Source organism: Heloderma suspectum, chromosome 6 (assembly GCF_057233095.1).
Source record: "Heloderma suspectum isolate Gila_16-S chromosome 6, 16-S_ref, whole genome shotgun sequence".
Taxonomy (NCBI): Eukaryota; Metazoa; Chordata; class Lepidosauria; order Squamata; family Helodermatidae; genus Heloderma; species Heloderma suspectum.
Window position 1 is genome coordinate 170,821 of NC_139463.1, and position 22,196 is coordinate 193,016.

General features: G+C 46.1%; 1 protein-coding gene across 3 annotated transcripts in view; it reads left to right on the forward strand.

Annotated features, from left to right (window-relative positions):
• CEP164 (centrosomal protein 164) overlaps window positions 1-22,196 on the forward strand; it is a 112,910-nt gene that overhangs the window by 44,363 nt on the left and 46,351 nt on the right. The window lies entirely within an intron of this gene.

Sequence of the window (22,196 nt, forward strand, 5' to 3'; positions counted from 1 at the left end):
TAAGAAGTTTTGCACAGCAGAACCAGCTTTTCCGTGGGAGTTCATTGGCAGGAATCCTGCATTAATTGGAGCTGCATGAAGTAGCAGCAGAACATTATTTTCAGTTTCATGGCATTCATTTTCCTCCCCTCTGAACAACCCTGTTTCATCCATTCCTTCCCATCAAGGCAGGGCTTCCAGAGGAGAGGGAGAGGGCACATCTTCCACACTTCACCTACGGTCCCTTTCCTGTTTGAAACTAATAGTGATTTGGGGGCAGAAAATGTTTCAGAGGGGGTGTGTGTGTCAGGAAATGTTTCTGGGGGGCGGGCCAGCCTTTATGGCCCACTATAGCTATGAAAAGAGGTTGCTCAGCAAATTTGGCAGTGTGTTGACTGCTCAGTTGGGTACCTTCCATTACCACCTTGCTCTGCCTGATCAGCATTTTCAAGGGTTAGGGTTTCTGCTGACTCTGGTGGCCCTGTTGGAGCTGTGACTCCCCATCCCCACTTTGAGATGCTCATCACAGGTTTCTTTTCACAAAACGTCATTGCCCTTTGTGTGAAACCAGTATTGAGCATTTTCAGCCTTTTGACTTCCAGTGTAGCCTACGTAGGAGATCAGCTACAAAAAGATGCTCACAGTCCAGCTGACATTGTGGAGTGCAGGCGGCCCTCTTAGTTCCTAGCACAGAAACCCAAGATTGTACAGTGTCCCACAGCTAAGAAAGGCCTCAAGCTTTGTGTGGATGACGCAGCAGTACTGTCCTGTAAAGGCCTAAGACCAGGCCTGGGAACCAGGGGCCCAGGCACTGGGCTGCATGAACAGTTTCCTGCTCTTTCTGTGCCCTTGCCCTCTTCGCCTTGTGCGTAACAGCATGGTACCTAGAAGGAGCTCTCCAATCAAAACACCATGCATTTAACTAGCGGGGTTCCCAAAGCTCCTGAGCGATAAGCATGGCAGCATGCCACGCGTTTGTGGCATTTTGCAAAAAGCAGTCTGGTCTGTGAGCACATGACATGCATTTGGAATTCCAGAGTCGTTTAATTTCCTTGTATTGCCCTGATGATGTCATAGAATCATAGAATAGTAGGGTTGGAAGGGGCCTACAAGGCCATCGAGTGCAACCCCCTGCTCAATGCAGGAATCCAAGTCAGAGCATCCCTGACAGATGGCTGTCCAGCCTCATCTTGAATACCTCCAGTGTGGGAGAGCCTACCGCCTCCCCAGGTCATGGGTTCCATTGTCGTATTGCTTTAACAGTCAGGAAGTTTTTCCTTATGTCCAGCCGGAATCTGGCTTCCTGTAACTTGAGCCCATGATTCTGTGTCCTGCACTCTGGGATGATTGAGAAGAAATCCTGGCCTTCCTCTCTGTGACAACCTTTCAAGTACTTGAAGAGCGCTATCCTATCTCCCCTCAGTCTTCTCTTCTCAAGGCTAAACATGCCCAGTTCTTTCAGTCTCTCTTCATAGGGCTTTGTTTCCAGTCTCCTGATCATCTTTGTTGCCCTCCTCTGAACCCTCTCCAGTTGGTCTGCATCCTTCTTAAAGTGTGGTGCCCAGAACTGGACACAGTACTCCAGATGAGGCCTAACCAGTGCTGAGTAGAGGGGAACTAGTACTTCCCGGGATTTGGAAGCGATGCTTCTATGAATGCAGCCCAAAAGAGCATTTGCCTTTTTTGCAGCCACATCAGATGGTTGGCTCATATTCAGCTTGTGATCGACAACAATTCCAAGATCCTTCTCACTTATAGTGTTGTTGAGCCACGTATCCCCCATCTTAGAATCATAGAATAGTAGGGTTAGAAGGGGCCTACAAGGCCATCGAGTCCAACCCCCTGCTCAATGCAGGAATCCAAGTCAGAGCATCCCTGACAAATGGCTGTCCAGCCTCGTCTTGAAGGCCTCCAGTGTGGGAGAGCCCACCACCTCCCCAGGTAATTGGTTCCATTGCCGTATTGCTCTGACACTCAGGAAGTTTTTCCTCATGTTCAGTCGGAATCTGGCTTCCTGTAACTTGAGCCCATTATTCCGTGTCCTGCACTCTGGGATGATCAAGAAGAGATCCTGGCCTTCTTCTCTGTGACAACCTTTCAAGTACTTGAAGAGTGCTATCATATCTCCCCTCAGTCTTCTCTTCTCAAGGCTAAACATGCCCAGTTCTTTCAGTCTCTCTTCATAGGGCTTTGTTTCCAGTCCCCTGATCATCTTTGTTGCCCTCCTTTGAACCCTCTCCAGCTTGTCTGCATCCTTCTTAAAGTGTGGTGCCCAGAACTGGACACAGTACTCCAGATGAGGCCTAACCAGTGCTGAGTAGAGGGGAACTAGTACTTCCCGGGATTTGGAAGCGATGCTTCTATGAATGCAGCCCAAAATAGCATTTGCCTTTTTTGCAGCCACATCACATTGTTGGCTCATATTCAGCTTGTGATCGACGACAATTCCAAGATCCTTCTCGCTCGTAGTGTGGTTGAGCCACGTATCCCCCATCTTGTAACTGTGCATTTGGTTTCTTTTTCCTAGGTGCAGAACTTGGCATTTGTCCCTATTAAATGCCATTCTGTTGTTTTCTGCCCAGCACTCCAGTCTATCCAGATCACTTTGAATTTTGTTTCTGTCTTCCAAAGTATTAGCTATCCCTCCCAATTTTGTGTCATCTGCAAATTTGATCAGCATTCCCTGCACCTCCTCCTCCAAGTCATTAATAAAAATATTGAAGAGCACTGGGCCCAGGACTGAGCCCTGCGGTACCCCACTCGTTACCTCTCCCCAGCTTGAGAAGGTCCCATTGAGAAGCACTCTTTGAGTCCGATTCTGTAGCCAACTGTGGATCCACATGATCGTTGTTTCATCTAGCCCACTTCGAGCTAGTTTGCTCATCAGGAGATCATGGGGCACTTTGTCGAAAGCTTTGCTGAAGTCGAGGTATATGATGTCTACAGCATTCCCACGGTCTACAAGGGAGGTGACTTGATCAAAAAATGAGATCAGATTTGTCTGGCAGGACTTGTTTTTGACAAATCCATGTTGGCTTCGAGTAATCACGGCATTGTTGTCAAGGTGCTTCCAGATGGATTGCTTTCTGATCTGCTCCAGAATTTTCCCAGGGATTGATGTCAGACTGACTGGTCTGTAGTTCCCAGGTTCCTCCTTTTTACCCTTTTTGAAGATAGGGACAACGTTAGCCCTCCTCCAGTCATCTGGCACTTCCCCGGTCCTCCATGATTTCTCAAAGAGAATAGACAGCGGTTCTGAGAGTTCTTCTGCCAGTTCCTTTATGACTCTAGGATGCAGTTCATCTGGCCCTGGAGATTTGAACTCATTCAAAGTAATGAGGTGTTCCTTGACCATATGCCTGTCGATCTCAAGCTGCAATCCTGCCCCTTCAGCCTGTACTTCGCCTTTGCCAGGGGGGTCATAGACCCTCTTTTGGGAGAAGACTGAGCCAAAGTAGGAATTGAGCACCTCTGCCTTTTCTTTGTCCTCTGTTATCATTTTGCCATCCTTATTTAATAGCTGAACAACCATTTCTTTCCTCTGCCTTTTACTATGCACGTAGCTGAAAAAAGCCTTTTTGTTGTTTTTAGCATCCCTCGCTAACCTCACCTCGTTCTCCGCTTTAGCCTTCCTGACGCCATCCCTGCAATTCTGTGCTACCTGCCTGTACTCTTCCTTTGTTACTTGGCCTTCTTTCCACTTCCTATATGTGTCCTTTTTTGTTTTCAGGTCATCCCTAAGCTTTTTGTGAAGCCACATTGGCTTCTTCTGTTGTCTTCCACCTTTTCTTCTTGTTGGAATTGTTTGTGATTGTGCCTTGAGAATTTCCTTTTTTAAAAGTTCCCACCCATCTTGGACTCCTTTTCTCGCTAGCATTGCTTGCCATGGGACCTTACTGATCATTGTTCTGAGTTTATTAAAATCAGCTTTCCTAAAATCCAGGGTACGCGTTTGAGTACACTCGGCTTTTGCTTCCCTTAGAACCAAGAACTCAAGTACAACATGGCCGCTTTCCCCCAGAGTTCCTGTAACTGCTACTTTATCCACTAAGTCATCTCTGTTGGTTAGGATCAAGTCAAGGATAGCCGATCCTCTAGTTCCTTCCTCTACTTTCTGTAGGAGGAAGTTATCCGCCACACAAGTCAGGAATTTCCTGGAGGGGCCATGTTTTGCAGAATTTGTCTCCCAACAAATATCGGGGAAATTGAAGTCCCCCATTACTACTACATCATGCTTCCTTAAAACATTGGCTATTTGCTTTTCAAAAGTTTCATCCTTGTCTTCTCCTTGATTGGGTGGCCGGTAGTAGACTCCGACCACCAGGTTCCTTTTATTCTTTGCTCCATTTATTTCAACCCAGATGCTCTCGATGGGGCTACCAAGCTCCTCCTCCTGTATTTCTGTGCAGAGATATGTATTTTTCACATACAGTGCAACCCCGCCTCCCTTTCTGTTCCTCCTGTTCTTTTTGAACAAGTTATATCCTTCAACTGCTGTATTCCAGTCATGAGAGTCATCCCACCAAGTCTCAGTTATACCTATCAAGTCATAATTTCCCTCCTGTATTAAGAGTTCAAGTTCGTTCTGTTTGTTTCCCATACTCTGGGCATTAGTATATAGACATCGAAGACCATGTGCTTCATAGTCTGGCTTTCTTCCTACATGTGTCTGAAGACTATTATTGGACGCTATCAGAGCTGTTCTCTCCATTGCAGTGCATGCGCCTACGTCCATTGTTACCCCCAACATTACATCTCCCTTCCCTGTAGGATTCAGTTTAAAGCCCTCCTGATGAAGTTCTTCATGCTGTGGCCAAACACATTCTTCCCAGCCTTTGTGAGGTGCAACCCATCCCTAGCCAACAGCCCATCTTCCAGGAAGTATAGCCCGTGGTCCCAGAATCCAAATCTCTCTCGTCGGCACCACCTTCGTAGCCAGTCATTCACCCGGAGTATTTTTCGTTCCCTTTCTATCCCTCTTCTAACTACTGGAAGGATGGATGAGAAAACTATCTGGGCCCCAAAGTTCTTGAGTTTCCTTCCCAAAGCTTCAAAGTCTGACGTGATCTCTTCGTAGCTCCGCTTGGCGGTATCATTTGTTCCCACATGGATGAGAAGACAGGGATACCTGTCAGTGGGCTTTATGAGTGCAGGCAACCTTTCAGTCACGTCTCTAATCTGTCCTCCCGGGAGACAACATACCTGGCGAGTCCACGGGTCTTCGCGACATACTTGGGTCTCGATCCCACGCAGCAAGGAGTCTCCCACTACTACCACTCTTCTCTTCTTCTTCTTGTAACTGTGCATTTGGTTTCTTTTTCCTTTTTTTTTTTTCTGGTAGCTTCCTGAGAAAATCTAACCTCCTTCAATTTTTGGCTAGAAGTGGACAAATAGTTCTAAGGCGCTGCATCCATTTTTGGTATATGCCAAGCTGTATTTATAATACCTAACTTTTAAAAGTCAGAAAAACAAAATAAACACCAGATTTGCAAACTACTTTTACATTATATCACATAGACACTTTCCCCCATAATCTTGCTGTGCAAAATCCAGTTGTCTTGTGCATGGAATTCTGAGGGATGTTCAGAACGACAAGAGCTCCTGCCCTGAAAGGCAGCCTAGAAATATGTTAAACGAAATAATAAAAATAAATAATAATGGGCATGAAGAGATGTGTCAGACCATTCATAGAGGGTGGTAATGTTATGTGATTTGTTGACTGTGATCAAACTACAATAAAAATACAGCAGACCCCTACAATATTTCCTAGGGATACTGTCTCAAAACATACTCATAGAATCATAGAATAGTAGGGTTGGAAGGGGCCTACAAGGCCATCGAGTCCAACCCCCTGCTCAATGCAGGAATCCAAGTCAGAGCATCCCTGACAAATGGCTGTCCAGCCTCGTCTTGAAGGCCTCCAGTGTGGGAGAGCCCACCACCTCCCCAGGTAATTGGTTCCATTGCCGTATTGCTCTGACACTCAGGAAGTTTTTCCTCATGTTCAGTCGGAATCTGGCTTCCTGTAACTTGAGCCCATTATTCCGTGTCCTGCACTCTGGGATGATCAAGAAGAGATCCTGGCCTTCTTCTCTGTGACAACCTTTCAAGTACTTGAAGAGTGCTATCATATCTCCCCTCAGTCTTCTCTTCTCAAGGCTAAACATGCCCAGTTCTTTCAGTCTCTCTTCATAGGGCTTTGTTTCCAGTCCCCTGATCATCTTTGTTGCCCTCCTTTGAACCCTCTCCAGCTTGTCTGCATCCTTCTTAAAGTGTGGTGCCCAGAACTGGACACAGTACTCCAGATGAGGCCTAACCAGTGCTGAGTAGAGGGGAACTAGTACTTCCCGGGATTTGGAAGCGATGCTTCTATGAATGCAGCCCAAAATAGCATTTGCCTTTTTTGCAGCCACATCACATTGTTGGCTCATATTCAGCTTGTGATCGACGACAATTCCAAGATCCTTCTCGCTCGTAGTGTGGTTGAGCCACGTATCCCCCATCTTGTAACTGTGCATTTGGTTTCTTTTTCCTAGGTGCAGAACTTGGCATTTGTCCCTATTAAATGCCATTCTGTTGTTTTCTGCCCAGCACTCCAGTCTATCCAGATCACTTTGAATTTTGTTTCTGTCTTCCAAAGTATTAGCTATCCCTCCCAATTTTGTGTCATCTGCAAATTTGATCAGCATTCCCTGCACCTCCTCCTCCAAGTCATTAATAAAAATATTGAAGAGCACTGGGCCCAGGACTGAGCCCTGCGGTACCCCACTCGTTACCTCTCCCCAGCTTGAGAAGGTCCCATTGAGAAGCACTCTTTGAGTCCGATTCTGTAGCCAACTGTGGATCCACATGATCGTTGTTTCATCTAGCCCACTTCGAGCTAGTTTGCTCATCAGGAGATCATGGGGCACTTTGTCGAAAGCTTTGCTGAAGTCGAGGTATATGATGTCTACAGCATTCCCACGGTCTACAAGGGAGGTGACTTGATCAAAAAATGAGATCAGATTTGTCTGGCAGGACTTGTTTTTGACAAATCCATGTTGGCTTCGAGTAATCACGGCATTGTTGTCAAGGTGCTTCCAGATGGATTGCTTTCTGATCTGCTCCAGAATTTTCCCAGGGATTGATGTCAGACTGACTGGTCTGTAGTTCCCAGGTTCCTCCTTTTTACCCTTTTTGAAGATAGGGACAACGTTAGCCCTCCTCCAGTCATCTGGCACTTCCCCCGTCCTCCATGATTTCTCAAAGAGAATAGACAGCGGTTCTGAGAGTTCTTCTGCCAGTTCCTTTATGACTCTAGGATGCAGTTCATCTGGCCCTGGAGATTTGAACTCATTCAAAGTAAGTAGGTGTTCCTTGACCATATGCCTGTCGATCTCAAGCTGCAATCCTGCCCCTTCAGCCTGTACTTGGCCTTTGCCAGGGGGGTCATAGACCCTCTTTTGGGAGAAGACTGAGCCAAAGTAGGAATTGAGCACCTCTGCCTTTTCTTTGTCATCTGTTATCATTTTGCCATCCTTATTTAATAGCTGAACAACCATTTCTTTCCTCTGCCTTTTACTATGCATGTAGCTGAAGAAAGCCTTTTTGTTGTTTTTAGCATCCCTTGCTAACCTCAGCTCGTTCTCCGCTTTAGCCTTCCTGACGCCATCCCTGCAATTCTGTGCTACCTGCCTCTGCTCTTCCTTTGTTACTTGGCCTTCTTTCCACTTCCTATATGTGTCCTTTTTTGTTTTCAGGTCATCCCTAAGCTTTTTGTGAAGCCACATTGGCTTCTTCTGTTGTCTTCCACCTTTCCTTCTTGTTGGAATTGTTTGTTATTGTGCCTTGAGAATTTCCTTTTTTAAAAGTTCCCACCCATCTTGGACTCCTTTTCTCGTTAGCATCGCTTGCCATGGGACCTTACTGATCATTGTTCTAAGTTTATTAAAATCAGCTTTCCTAAAATCCAGGGTACGCGTTTGAGTACACTCAGCTTTTGCTTCCCTTAGAACCAAGAACTCAAGTACAACATGGTCGCTTTCCCCTAGAGTTCCTGTAACTGCTACTTGATCCACTAAGTCATCTCTGTTGGTTAGGATCAAGTCAAGGATAGCCGATCCTCTAGTTCCTTCCTCTACTTTCTGTAGGAGGAAGTTATCCGCCACACAAGTCAGGAATTTCCTGGAGCGGCCATGTTTTGCAGAATTTGTCTCCCAACAAATATCGGGGAAATTGAAGTCCCCCATTACTACTACATCATGCTTCCTTGAAACATTGGCTATTTGCTTTTCAAAAGTTTCATCCTTGTCTTCTCCTTGATTGGGTGGCCGGTAGTAGACTCCGACCACCAGGTTCCTTTTATTCTTTGCTCCATTTATTTCAACCCAGATGCTCTCGATGGGGCTACCAAGCTCCTCCTCCTGTATTTCTGTGCAGAGATATGTATTTTTCACATACAGTGCAACCCCACCTCCCTTTCTGTTCCTCCTGTTCTTTTTGAACAAGTTATATCCTTCAACTGCTGTATTCCAGTCATGAGAGTCATCCCACCAAGTCTCAGTTATACCTATCAAGTCATAATTTCCCTCCTGTATTAAGAGTTCAAGTTCGTTCTGTTTGTTTCGCATACTCTGGGCATTAGTATATAGACATCGAAGACCATGTGCTTCATAGTCTGGCTTTCTTCCTACATGTGTCTGAAGACTATTATTGGGCGCTATCAGAGCTGTTCTCTCCATTGCAGTGCATGCGCCTATGTCCATCGTTACCCCCAACGTTACATCTCCCTTCCCCGTAGGATTCAGTTTAAAGCCCTCCTGATGAAGTTCCTCATGCTGTGGCCAAACACATTCTTCCCATCCTTTGTGAGGTGCAACCCATCCCTAGCCAACAGCCCATCTTCCAGGAAGTATAGGCCGTGGTCCCAGAATCCAAATCTCTCTCGTCGGCACCATCTTCGTAGCCAGTCATTCACCCGGAGTATTTTTCGTTCCCTTTCTATCCCTCTTCTAACTACTCGTAGGATGGATGAGAAAACTATCTGGGCCCCAAAGTTCTTGAGTTTCCTTCCCAAAGCTTCAAAGTCTGATGTGATTTCTTCGTAGCTCCGCTTGGCGGTATTTGTTCCCACATGAATGAGAAGAAAGGGATACCTGGCAATGGGCCTTATGAGTGCAGGCAACCTTTCAGTCACGTCTCTAATCTGTCCTCCCGGGAGACAACATACCTGGCGAGTCCATGGGTCTTCGCGACATACTTGGGTCTCGATCCCACGCAGCAAGGAGTCTCCCACTACTACCACTCTTCTCTTCTTCTTCTTGTAGGCCTGGGTTTCATCGCCTCTGTTTGACTGACCTTTAGCCTCTTGCTCACTCTCATGCAGGTTCCCCTGTGATTCTTCCTCTGCAGGCTGTCCTCCAGTCTCACCCTCAAGTACCTGGAATTGGTTCCACAGCTCCACTGCTTCCACTGGTGCAGAGTGGCGTCTAGTTCTTCTTCTCCTAACTGTCACCGTTTTCCAAGGAGTGTCCTCTATTCCATTTTTCTTCACCTCAACATTTCCCACTGCCTCATCTTGCTGTTGCTCTTCAAGCTTCTGGTCTTCCCTTTGCTGGTGTAGTTCCCCCATTCTGTCCAAGAACTCTTCGTGTTCTCTTATTCCCCGGAGGGTCGACAGTCGCCGCTCCAGTCCACTTACTTTTTCCTCCAGCAGCGTGATCAGCTTGCACTTGTTGCAGGTGTAGGCCATGTTGTTCTGTTGCACTTGTTGCAGGTGTAGGCCATGTTGTTCTGAGTAGTACTGTTCTACTCAGTACTGAGTAGAGGGGAACTAGTACTTCCCGTCATGGATCACTGCCTTGTTGTGGCGAAGGGGCTTGCGTAACTCAGTGAAGCCATAAGCTATGCCGTGCAGGGCCACCCAAGACGGACAGGTCATGGCAGAGAGTTCTGACAAAATGTGGTCCACTGGAGAAGGAAATGGCAACCCACTCCAGTATTCTTGCCAAGAAAACCCCATGGAACGTATCACAAGGCTAAAAGATATGACGCCGGAAGATGAGCCCCTCAGGTCGGAAGGTGTCCAATATGCTACTGGGGAAGAGCAGAGGGTATTTCCAAGTAGCGCCAGAAAGAGTGAAGCGGCTGGGCCAAAGCCGAAAGGACACTCAGCTGTGGATGTGTCTGGCGGTGAAAAGAAAATCCGATGCTGTAAAGAACAATATTGTTTAGGAACCTGGAATGTCAGATCAATGAATCAAGGTAAGCTGGAGGTGGTCAAACATGAGATGGCAAGATTGAACATCGACATCTTGGGAATCAGCGAACTAAAATGGACAGGCATGGGCGAATTTAATTCAGGTGACCATCATATCTACTATTGTGGGCAAGAATCCCTTAGAAGAAATGGAGTAGCACTCATAGTCAACAAAAGGGTGGGAAAAGCAGTACTGGGGTACAATCTCAAAAATGATAGAATGATCTCAGTACGAATCCAAGGCAAACCATTCAACATCACAGTAATTCAAGTCTATGCCCCAACCACTGAGGCCGAAGAAGCTGAGGTTGATCGGTTCTATGAAGACCTACAACACCTTCTAGAACTAACACCAAAAAAAGATGTCCTCTTCATCATAGGGGATTGGAATGCTAAAGTAGGAAGTCAAGAAATCACCGGGATAACAGGCAGGCATGGCCTTGGTGTACAAAATGAAGCAGGACAAAAGCTAATAGAGTTTTGCCAAGAGAACATGCTGATCATAGCAAACACTCTTTTCCAACAGCACAAGAGGCGACTCTACACATGGACGTCACCAGATGGTCAATATCGAAATCAGATTGATTATGTCCTTTGCAGCCAAAGATGGAGAAGCTCCATACAGTCAGTAAAAACAAGACCTGGAGCTGACTGTGGCTCAGATCATGAGCTGCTTCTTGCAAAATTTCGGCTTAAATTGAAGAACGTCGGGAAAACCACTAAACCGTTCAGGTATGACCTAAATCATATCCCTGATGAATATACAGTGGAGGTGAGGAATAGATTTCAGGGATTAGACCTGATAGACAGAGTGCCTGAGGAACTATGGACGGAGGTCTGTAACATTGTTCAGGAGGCAGCAACAAAATCCGTCCCAAAGAAAAAGAAATGCAAGAAAGCCAAGTGGCTGTCTGATGAGGCTTTACAAGTAGCTCACGAAAGAAGGGAAGCGAAAAGCAAGGGAGAAAGGGGAAGATATACCCAACTGAATGCAGAGTTCCAGAGAATAGCAAGGAGAGACAAGAAGGCCTTCTTAAATGAACAATGCAAAGAAATCGAGGAAAACAACAGAATGGGAAAGACTAGAGATCTCTTCAAGAAAATTGGAGATCTCAAGGGTACGTTTTGTGCAAAGACGGGCATAGAATCATAGAATAGTAGTAGGGTTGGAAGGGGCCTACAAGGCCATCGAGTCCAACCCCCTGCTCAATGCAGGAATCCAAGTCAGAGCATCCCTGACAAATGGCTGTCCAGCCTCGTCTTAAAGGCCTCCAGTGTGGGAGAGCCCACCACCTCCCCAGGTAATTGGTTCCATTGCCGTATTGCTCTGACACTCAGGAAGTTTTTCCTGATGTTCAGCCGGAATCTGGCTTCCTGTAACTTGAGCCCATTATTCCGTGTCCTGCACTCTGGGATGATCAAGAAGAGATCCTGGCCTTCTTCTCTGTGACAACCTTTCAAGTACTTGAAGAGTGCTATCATATCTCCCCTCAGTCTTCTCTTCTCAAGGCTAAACATGCCCAGTTCTTTCAGTCTCTCTTCATAGGGCTTTGTTTCCAGTCCCCTGATCATCTTTGTTGCCCTCCTTTGAACCCTCTCCAGCTTGTCTGCATCCTTCTTAAAGTGTGGTGCCCAGAACTGGACACAGTACTCCAGATGAGGCCTAACCAGTGCTGAGTAGAGGGGAACTAGTACTTCCCGGGATTTGGAAGCGATGCTTCTATGAATGCAGCCCAAAATAGCATTTGCCTTTTTTGCAGCCACATCACATTGTTGGCTCATATTCAGCTTGTGATCGACGACAATTCCAAGATCCTTCTCGCTCGTAGTGTGGTTGAGCCACGTATCCCCCATCTTGTAACTGTGCATTTGGTTTCTTTTTCCTAGGTGCAGAACTTGGCATTTGTCCCTATTAAATGCCATTCTGTTGTTTTCTGCCCAGCACTCCAGTCTATCCAGATCACTTTGAATTTTGTTTCTGTCTTCCAAAGTATTAGCTATCCCTCCCAATTTTGTGTCATCTGCAAATTTGATCAGCATTCCCTGCACCTCCTCCTCCAAGTCATTAATAAAAATGTTGAAGAGCACTGGGCCCAGGACTGAGCCCTGCGGTACCCCGCTCGTTACCTCTCCCCAGCTTGAGAAGGTCCCATTGATAAGCACTCTTTGAGTCCGATTCTGTAGCCAACTGTGGATCCACATGATCGTTGTTTCATCTAGCCCACTTCGAGCAAGTTTGCTCATCAGGATATCATGGGGCACTTTGTCGAAAGCTTTGCTGAAGTCGAGGTATATGATGTCTACAGCATTCCCACGGTCTACAAGGGAGGTGACTTGATCAAAAAATGAGATCAGATTTGTCTGGCAGGACTTGTTTTTGACAAATCCATGTTGGCTTCGAGTAATCACGGCATTGTTGTCAAGGTGCTTCCAGATGGATTGCTTTATGATCTGCTCCAGAATTTTCCCAGGGATTGATGTCAGACTGACTGGTCTGTAGTTCCCAGGTTCCTCCTTTTTACCCTTTTTGAAGATAGGGACAACGTTAGCCCTCCTCCAGTCATCTGGCACTTCCCCGGTCCTCCATGATTTCTCAAAGAGAATAGACAGCGGTTCTGAGAGTTCTTCTGCCAGTTCCTTTATTACTCTAGGATGCAGTTCATCTGGCCCTGGAGATTTGAACTCATTCAAAGTAAGTAGGTGTTCCTTGACCATATGCCTGTCGATCTCAAGCTGCAATCCTGCCCCTTCAGCCTGTACTTGGCCTTTGCCAGGGGGGTCATAGACCCTCTTTTGGGAGAAGACTGAGCCAAAGTAGGAATTGAGCACCTCTGCCTTTTCTTTGTCATCTGTTATCATTTTGCCATCCTTATTTAATAGCTGAACAACCATTTCTTTCCTCTGCCTTTTACTATGCACGTAGCTGAAGAAAGCCTTTTTGTTGTTTTTAGCATCCCTCGCTAACCTCACCTCGTTCTCCGCTTTAGCCTTCCTGACGCCATCCCTGCAATTCTGTGCTACCTGCCTGTACTCTTCCTTTGTTACTTGGCCTTCTTTCCACTTCTTATATGTGTCCTTTTTTGTTTTCAGGTCATCCCTAAGCTTTTTGTGAAGCCACATTGGCTTCTTCTGTTGTCTTCCACCTTTTCTTCTTGTTGGAATTGTTTGTGATTGTGCCTTGAGAATTTCCTTTTTTAAAAGTTCCCACCCATCTTGGACTCCTTTTCTCGCTAGCATTGTTTGCCATGGGACCTTACTGATCATTGTTCTGAGTTTATTAAAATCAGCTTTCCTAAAATCCAGGGTACGCGTTTGAGTACACTCGGCTTTTGCTTCCCTTAGAACCAAGAACTCAAGTACAACATGGTCGCTTTCCCCCAGAGTTCCTGTAACTGCTACTTTATCCACTAAGTCATCTCTGTTGGTTAGGATCAAGTCAAGGATAGCCGATCCTCTAGTTCCTTCCTCTACTTTCTGTAGGAGGAAGTTATCCGCCACACAAGTCAGGAATTTCCTGGAGGGGCCATGTTTTGCAGAATTTGTCTCCCAACAAATATCGGGGAAATTGAAGTCCCCCATTACTACTACATCATGCTTCCTTAAAACATTGGCTATTTGCTTTTCAAAAGTTTCATCCTTGTCTTCTCCTTGATTGGGTGGCCGGTAGTAGACTCCGACCACCAGGTTCCTTTTATTCTTTGCTCCATTTATTTCAACCCAGATGCTCTCGATGGGGCTACCAAGCTCCTCCTCCTGTATTTCTGTGCAGAGATATGTATTTTTCACATACAGTGCAACCCCGCCTCCCTTTCTGTTCCTCCTGTTCTTTTTGAACAAGTTATATCCTTCAACTGCTGTATTCCAGTCATGAGAGTCATCCCACCAAGTCTCAGTTATACCTATCAAGTCATAATTTCCCTCCTGTATTAAGAGTTCAAGTTCGTTCTGTTTGTTTCCCATACTCTGGGCATTAGTATATAGACATCGAAGACCATGTGCTTCATAGTCTGGCTTTCTTCCTACATGTGTCTGAAGACTATTATTGGACGCTATCAGAGCTGTTCTCTCCATTGCAGTGCATGCGCCTACGTCCATTGTTACCCCCAACATTACATCTCCCTTCCCCGTAGGATTCAGTTTAAAGCCCTCCTGATGAAGTTCTTCATGCTGTGGCCAAACACATTCTTCCCAGCCTTTGTGAGGTGCAACCCATCCCTAGCCAACAGCCCATCTTCCAGGAAGTATAGCCCGTGGTCCCAGAATCCAAATCTCTCTCGTCGGCACCACCTTCGTAGCCAGTCATTCACCCGGAGTATTTTTCGTTCCCTTTCTATCCCTCTTCTAACTACTGGAAGGATGGATGAGAAAACTATCTGGGCCCCAAAGTTCTTGAGTTTCCTTCCCAAAGCTTCAAAGTCTGACGTGATCTCTTCGTAGCTCCGCTTGGCGGTATCATTTGTTCCCACATGGATGAGAAGACAGGGATACCTGTCAGTGGGCTTTATGAGTGCAGGCAACCTTTCAGTCACGTCTCTAATCTGTCCTCCCGGGAGACAACATACCTGGCGAGTCCACGGGTCTTCGCGACATACTTGGGTCTCGATCCCACGCAGCAAGGAGTCTCCCACTACTACCACTCTTCTCTTCTTCTTCTTGTAACTGTGCATTTGGTTTCTTTTTCCTTTTTTTTTTTTCTGGTAGCTTCCTGAGAAAATCTAACCTCCTTCAATTTTTGGCTAGAAGTGGACAAATAGTTCTAAGGCGCTGCATCCATTTTTGGTATATGCCAAGCTGTATTTATAATACCTAACTTTTAAAAGTCAGAAAAACAAAATAAACACCAGATTTGCAAACTACTTTTACATTATATCACATAGACACTTTCCCCCATAATCTTGCTGTGCAAAATCCAGTTGTCTTGTGCATGGAATTCTGAGGGATGTTCAGAACGACAAGAGCTCCTGCCCTGAAAGGCAGCCTAGAAATATGTTAAACGAAATAATAAAAATAAATAATAATGGGCATGAAGAGATGTGTCAGACCATTCATAGAGGGTGGTAATGTTATGTGATTTGTTGACTGTGATCAAACTACAATAAAAATACAGCAGACCCCTACAATATTTCCTAGGGATACTGTCTCAAAACATACTCATAGAATCATAGAATAGTAGGGTTGGAAGGGGCCTACAAGGCCATCGAGTCCAACCCCCTGCTCAATGCAGGAATCCAAGTCAGAGCATCCCTGACAAATGGCTGTCCAGCCTCGTCTTGAAGGCCTCCAGTGTGGGAGAGCCCACCACCTCCCCAGGTAATTGGTTCCATTGCCGTATTGCTCTGACACTCAGGAAGTTTTTCCTCATGTTCAGTCGGAATCTGGCTTCCTGTAACTTGAGCCCATTATTCCGTGTCCTGCACTCTGGGATGATCAAGAAGAGATCCTGGCCTTCTTCTCTGTGACAACCTTTCAAGTACTTGAAGAGTGCTATCATATCTCCCCTCAGTCTTCTCTTCTCAAGGCTAAACATGCCCAGTTCTTTCAGTCTCTCTTCATAGGGCTTTGTTTCCAGTCCCCTGATCATCTTTGTTGCCCTCCTTTGAACCCTCTCCAGCTTGTCTGCATCCTTCTTAAAGTGTGGTGCCCAGAACTGGACACAGTACTCCAGATGAGGCCTAACCAGTGCTGAGTAGAGGGGAACTAGTACTTCCCGGGATTTGGAAGCGATGCTTCTATGAATGCAGCCCAAAATAGCATTTGCCTTTTTTGCAGCCACATCACATTGTTGGCTCATATTCAGCTTGTGATCGACGACAATTCCAAGATCCTTCTCGCTCGTAGTGTGGTTGAGCCACGTATCCCCCATCTTGTAACTGTGCATTTGGTTTCTTTTTCCTAGGTGCAGAACTTGGCATTTGTCCCTATTAAATGCCATTCTGTTGTTTTCTGCCCAGCACTCCAGTCTATCCAGATCACTTTGAATTTTGTTTCTGTCTTCCAAAGTATTAGCTATCCCTCCCAATTTTGTGTCATCTGCAAATTTGATCAGCATTCCCTGCACCTCCTCCTCCAAGTCATTAATAAAAATATTGAAGAGCACTGGGCCCAGGACTGAGCCCTGCGGTACCCCACTCGTTACCTCTCCCCAGCTTGAGAAGGTCCCATTGAGAAGCACTCTTTGAGTCCGATTCTGTAGCCAACTGTGGATCCACATGATCGTTGTTTCATCTAGCCCACTTCGAGCTAGTTTGCTCATCAGGAGATCATGGGGCACTTTGTCGAAAGCTTTGCTGAAGTCGAGGTATATGATGTCTACAGCATTCCCACGGTCTACAAGGGAGGTGACTTGATCAAAAAATGAGATCAGATTTGTCTGGCAGGACTTGTTTTTGACAAATCCATGTTGGCTTCGAGTAATCACGGCATTGTTGTCAAGGTGCTTCCAGATGGATTGCTTTCTGATCTGCTCCAGAATTTTCCCAGGGATTGATGTCAGACTGACTGGTCTGTAGTTCCCAGGTTCCTCCTTTTTACCCTTTTTGAAGATAGGGACAACGTTAGCCCTCCTCCAGTCATCTGGCACTTCCCCGGTCCTCCATGATTTCTCAAAGAGAATAGACAGCGGTTCTGAGAGTTCTTCTGCCAGTTCCTTTATGACTCTAGGATGCAGTTCATCTGGCCCTGGAGATTTGAACTCATTCAAAGTAAGTAGGTGTTCCTTGACCATATGCCTGTCGATCTCAAGCTGCAATCCTGCCCCTTCAGCCTGTACTTGGCCTTTGCCAGGGGGGTCATAGACCCTCTTTTGGGAGAAGACTGAGCCAAAGTAGGAATTGAGCACCTCTGCCTTTTCTTTGTCATCTGTTATCATTTTGCCATCCTTATTTAATAGCTGAACAACCATTTCTTTCCTCTGCCTTTTACTATGCATGTAGCTGAAGAAAGCCTTTTTGTTGTTTTTAGCATCCCTTGCTAACCTCAGCTCGTTCTCCGCTTTAGCCTTCCTGACGCCATCCCTGCAATTCTGTGCTACCTGCCTCTGCTCTTCCTTTGTTACTTGGCCTTCTTTCCACTTCCTATATGTGTCCTTTTTTGTTTTCAGGTCATCCCTAAGCTTTTTGTGAAGCCACATTGGCTTCTTCTGTTGTCTTCCACCTTTCCTTCTTGTTGGAATTGTTTGTTATTGTGCCTTGAGAATTTCCTTTTTTAAAAGTTCCCACCCATCTTGGACTCCTTTTCTCGTTAGCATCGCTTGCCATGGGACCTTACTGATCATTGTTCTAAGTTTATTAAAATCAGCTTTCCTAAAATCCAGGGTACGCGTTTGAGTACACTCAGCTTTTGCTTCCCTTAGAACCAAGAACTCAAGTACAACATGGTCGCTTTCCCCTAGAGTTCCTGTAACTGCTACTTGATCCACTAAGTCATCTCTGTTGGTTAGGATCAAGTCAAGGATAGCCGATCCTCTAGTTCCTTCCTCTACTTTCTGTAGGAGGAAGTTATCCGCCACACAAGTCAGGAATTTCCTGGAGCGGCCATGTTTTGCAGAATTTGTCTCCCAACAAATATCGGGGAAATTGAAGTCCCCCATTACTACTACATCATGCTTCCTTGAAACATTGGCTATTTGCTTTTCAAAAGTTTCATCCTTGTCTTCTCCTTGATTGGGTGGCCGGTAGTAGACTCCGACCACCAGGTTCCTTTTATTCTTTGCTCCATTTATTTCAACCCAGATGCTCTCGATGGGGCTACCAAGCTCCTCCTCCTGTATTTCTGTGCAGAGATATGTATTTTTCACATACAGTGCAACCCCACCTCCCTTTCTGTTCCTCCTGTTCTTTTTGAACAAGTTATATCCTTCAACTGCTGTATTCCAGTCATGAGAGTCATCCCACCAAGTCTCAGTTATACCTATCAAGTCATAATTTCCCTCCTGTATTAAGAGTTCAAGTTCGTTCTGTTTGTTTCGCATACTCTGGGCATTAGTATATAGACATCGAAGACCATGTGCTTCATAGTCTGGCTTTCTTCCTACATGTGTCTGAAGACTATTATTGGGCGCTATCAGAGCTGTTCTCTCCATTGCAGTGCATGCGCCTATGTCCATCGTTACCCCCAACGTTACATCTCCCTTCCCCGTAGGATTCAGTTTAAAGCCCTCCTGATGAAGTTCCTCATGCTGTGGCCAAACACATTCTTCCCATCCTTTGTGAGGTGCAACCCATCCCTAGCCAACAGCCCATCTTCCAGGAAGTATAGGCCGTGGTCCCAGAATCCAAATCTCTCTCGTCGGCACCATCTTCGTAGCCAGTCATTCACCCGGAGTATTTTTCGTTCCCTTTCTATCCCTCTTCTAACTACTCGTAGGATGGATGAGAAAACTATCTGGGCCCCAAAGTTCTTGAGTTTCCTTCCCAAAGCTTCAAAGTCTGATGTGATTTCTTCGTAGCTCCGCTTGGCGGTATTTGTTCCCACATGAATGAGAAGAAAGGGATACCTGGCAATGGGCCTTATGAGTGCAGGCAACCTTTCAGTCACGTCTCTAATCTGTCCTCCCGGGAGACAACATACCTGGCGAGTCCATGGGTCTTCGCGACATACTTGGGTCTCGATCCCACGCAGCAAGGAGTCTCCCACTACTACCACTCTTCTCTTCTTCTTCTTGTAGGCCTGGGTTTCATCGCCTCTGTTTGACTGACCTTTAGCCTCTTGCTCACTCTCATGCAGGTTCCCCTGTGATTCTTCCTCTGCAGGCTGTCCTCCAGTCTCACCCTCAAGTACCTGGAATTGGTTCCACAGCTCCACTGCTTCCACTGGTGCAGAGTGGCGTCTAGTTCTTCTTCTCCTAACTGTCACCGTTTTCCAAGGAGTGTCCTCTATTCCATTTTTCTTCACCTCAACATTTCCCACTGCCTCATCTTGCTGTTGCTCTTCAAGCTTCTGGTCTTCCCTTTGCTGGTGTAGTTCCCCCATTCTGTCCAAGAACTCTTCGTGTTCTCTTATTCCCCGGAGGGTCGACAGTCGCCGCTCCAGTCCGCTTACTTTTTCCTCCAGCAGCGTGATCAGCTTGCACTTGTTGCAGGTGTAGGCCATGTTGTTCTGTTGCACTTGTTGCAGGTGTAGGCCATGTTGTTCTGAGTAGTACTGTTCTACTCAGTACTGAGTAGAGGGGAACTAGTACTTCCCGTCATGGATCACTGCCTTGTTGTGGCGAAGGGGCTTGCGTAACTCAGTGAAGCCATAAGCTATGCCGTGCAGGGCCACCCAAGACGGACAGGTCATGGCAGAGAGTTCTGACAAAATGTGGTCCACTGGAGAAGGAAATGGCAACCCACTCCAGTATTCTTGCCAAGAAAACCCCATGGAACGTATCACAAGGCTAAAAGATATGACGCCGGAAGATGAGCCCCTCAGGTCGGAAGGTGTCCAATATGCTACTGGGGAAGAGCAGAGGGTATTTCCAAGTAGCGCCAGAAAGAGTGAAGCGGCTGGGCCAAAGCCGAAAGGACACTCAGCTGTGGATGTGTCTGGCGGTGAAAAGAAAATCCGATGCTGTAAAGAACAATATTGTTTAGGAACCTGGAATGTCAGATCAATGAATCAAGGTAAGCTGGAGGTGGTCAAACATGAGATGGCAAGATTGAACATCGACATCTTGGGAATCAGCGAACTAAAATGGACAGGCATGGGCGAATTTAATTCAGGTGACCATCATATCTACTATTGTGGGCAAGAATCCCTTAGAAGAAATGGAGTAGCACTCATAGTCAACAAAAGGGTGGGAAAAGCAGTACTGGGGTACAATCTCAAAAATGATAGAATGATCTCAGTACGAATCCAAGGCAAACCATTCAACATCACAGTAATTCAAGTCTATGCCCCAACCACTGAGGCCGAAGAAGCTGAGGTTGATCGGTTCTATGAAGACCTACAACACCTTCTAGAACTAACACCAAAAAAAGATGTCCTCTTCATCATAGGGGATTGGAATGCTAAAGTAGGAAGTCAAGAAATCACCGGGATAACAGGCAGGCATGGCCTTGGTGTACAAAATGAAGCAGGACAAAAGCTAATAGAGTTTTGCCAAGAGAACATGCTGATCATAGCAAACACTCTTTTCCAACAGCACAAGAGGCGACTCTACACATGGACGTCACCAGATGGTCAATATCGAAATCAGATTGATTATGTCCTTTGCAGCCAAAGATGGAGAAGCTCCATACAGTCAGTAAAAACAAGACCTGGAGCTGACTGTGGCTCAGATCATGAGCTGCTTCTTGCAAAATTTCGGCTTAAATTGAAGAACGTCGGGAAAACCACTAAACCGTTCAGGTATGACCTAAATCATATCCCTGATGAATATACAGTGGAGGTGAGGAATAGATTTCAGGGATTAGACCTGATAGACAGAGTGCCTGAGGAACTATGGACGGAGGTCTGTAACATTGTTCAGGAGGCAGCAACAAAATCCGTCCCAAAGAAAAAGAAATGCAAGAAAGCCAAGTGGCTGTCTGATGAGGCTTTACAAGTAGCTCACGAAAGAAGGGAAGCGAAAAGCAAGGGAGAAAGGGGAAGATATACCCAACTGAATGCAGAGTTCCAGAGAATAGCAAGGAGAGACAAGAAGGCCTTCTTAAATGAACAATGCAAAGAAATCGAGGAAAACAACAGAATGGGAAAGACTAGAGATCTCTTCAAGAAAATTGGAGATCTCAAGGGTACGTTTTGTGCAAAGACGGGCATAGAATCATAGAATAGTAGTAGGGTTGGAAGGGGCCTACAAGGCCATCGAGTCCAACCCCCTGCTCAATGCAGGAATCCAAGTCAGAGCATCCCTGACAAATGGCTGTCCAGCCTCGTCTTAAAGGCCTCCAGTGTGGGAGAGCCCACCACCTCCCCAGGTAATTGGTTCCATTGCCGTATTGCTCTGACACTCAGGAAGTTTTTCCTGATGTTCAGCCGGAATCTGGCTTCCTGTAACTTGAGCCCATTATTCCGTGTCCTGCACTCTGGGATGATCAAGAAGAGATCCTGGCCTTCTTCTCTGTGACAACCTTTCAAGTACTTGAAGAGTGCTATCATATCTCCCCTCAGTCTTCTCTTCTCAAGGCTAAACATGCCCAGTTCTTTCAGTCTCTCTTCATAGGGCTTTGTTTCCAGTCCCCTGATCATCTTTGTTGCCCTCCTTTGAACCCTCTCCAGCTTGTCTGCATCCTTCTTAAAGTGTGGTGCCCAGAACTGGACACAGTACTCCAGATGAGGCCTAACCAGTGCTGAGTAGAGGGGAACTAGTACTTCCCGGGATTTGGAAGCGATGCTTCTATTAATGCAGCCCAAAATAGCATTTGCCTTTTTTGCAGCCACATCACATTGTTGGCTCATATTCAGCTTGTGATCGACGACAATTCCAAGATCCTTCTCGCTCGTAGTGTGGTTGAGCCACGTATCCCCCATCTTGTAACTGTGCATTTGGTTTCTTTTTCCTAGGTGCAGAACTTGGCATTTGTCCCTATTAAATGCCATTCTGTTGTTTTCTGCCCAGCACTCCAGTCTATCCAGATCACTTTGAATTTTGTTTCTGTCTTCCAAAGTATTAGCTATCCCTCCCAATTTTGTGTCATCTGCAAATTTGATCAGCATTCCCTGCACCTCCTCCTCCAAGTCATTAATAAAAATGTTGAAGAGCACTGGGCCCAGGACTGAGCCCTGCGGTACCCCGCTCGTTACCTCTCCCCAGCTTGAGAAGGTCCCATTGATAAGCACTCTTTGAGTCCGATTCTGTAGCCAACTGTGGATCCACATGATCGTTGTTTCATCTAGCCCACTTCGAGCAAGTTTGCTCATCAGGATATCATGGGGCACTTTGTCGAAAGCTTTGCTGAAGTCGAGGTATATGATGTCTACAGCATTCCCACGGTCTACAAGGGAGGTGACTTGATCAAAAAATGAGATCAGATTTGTCTGGCAGGACTTGTTTTTGACA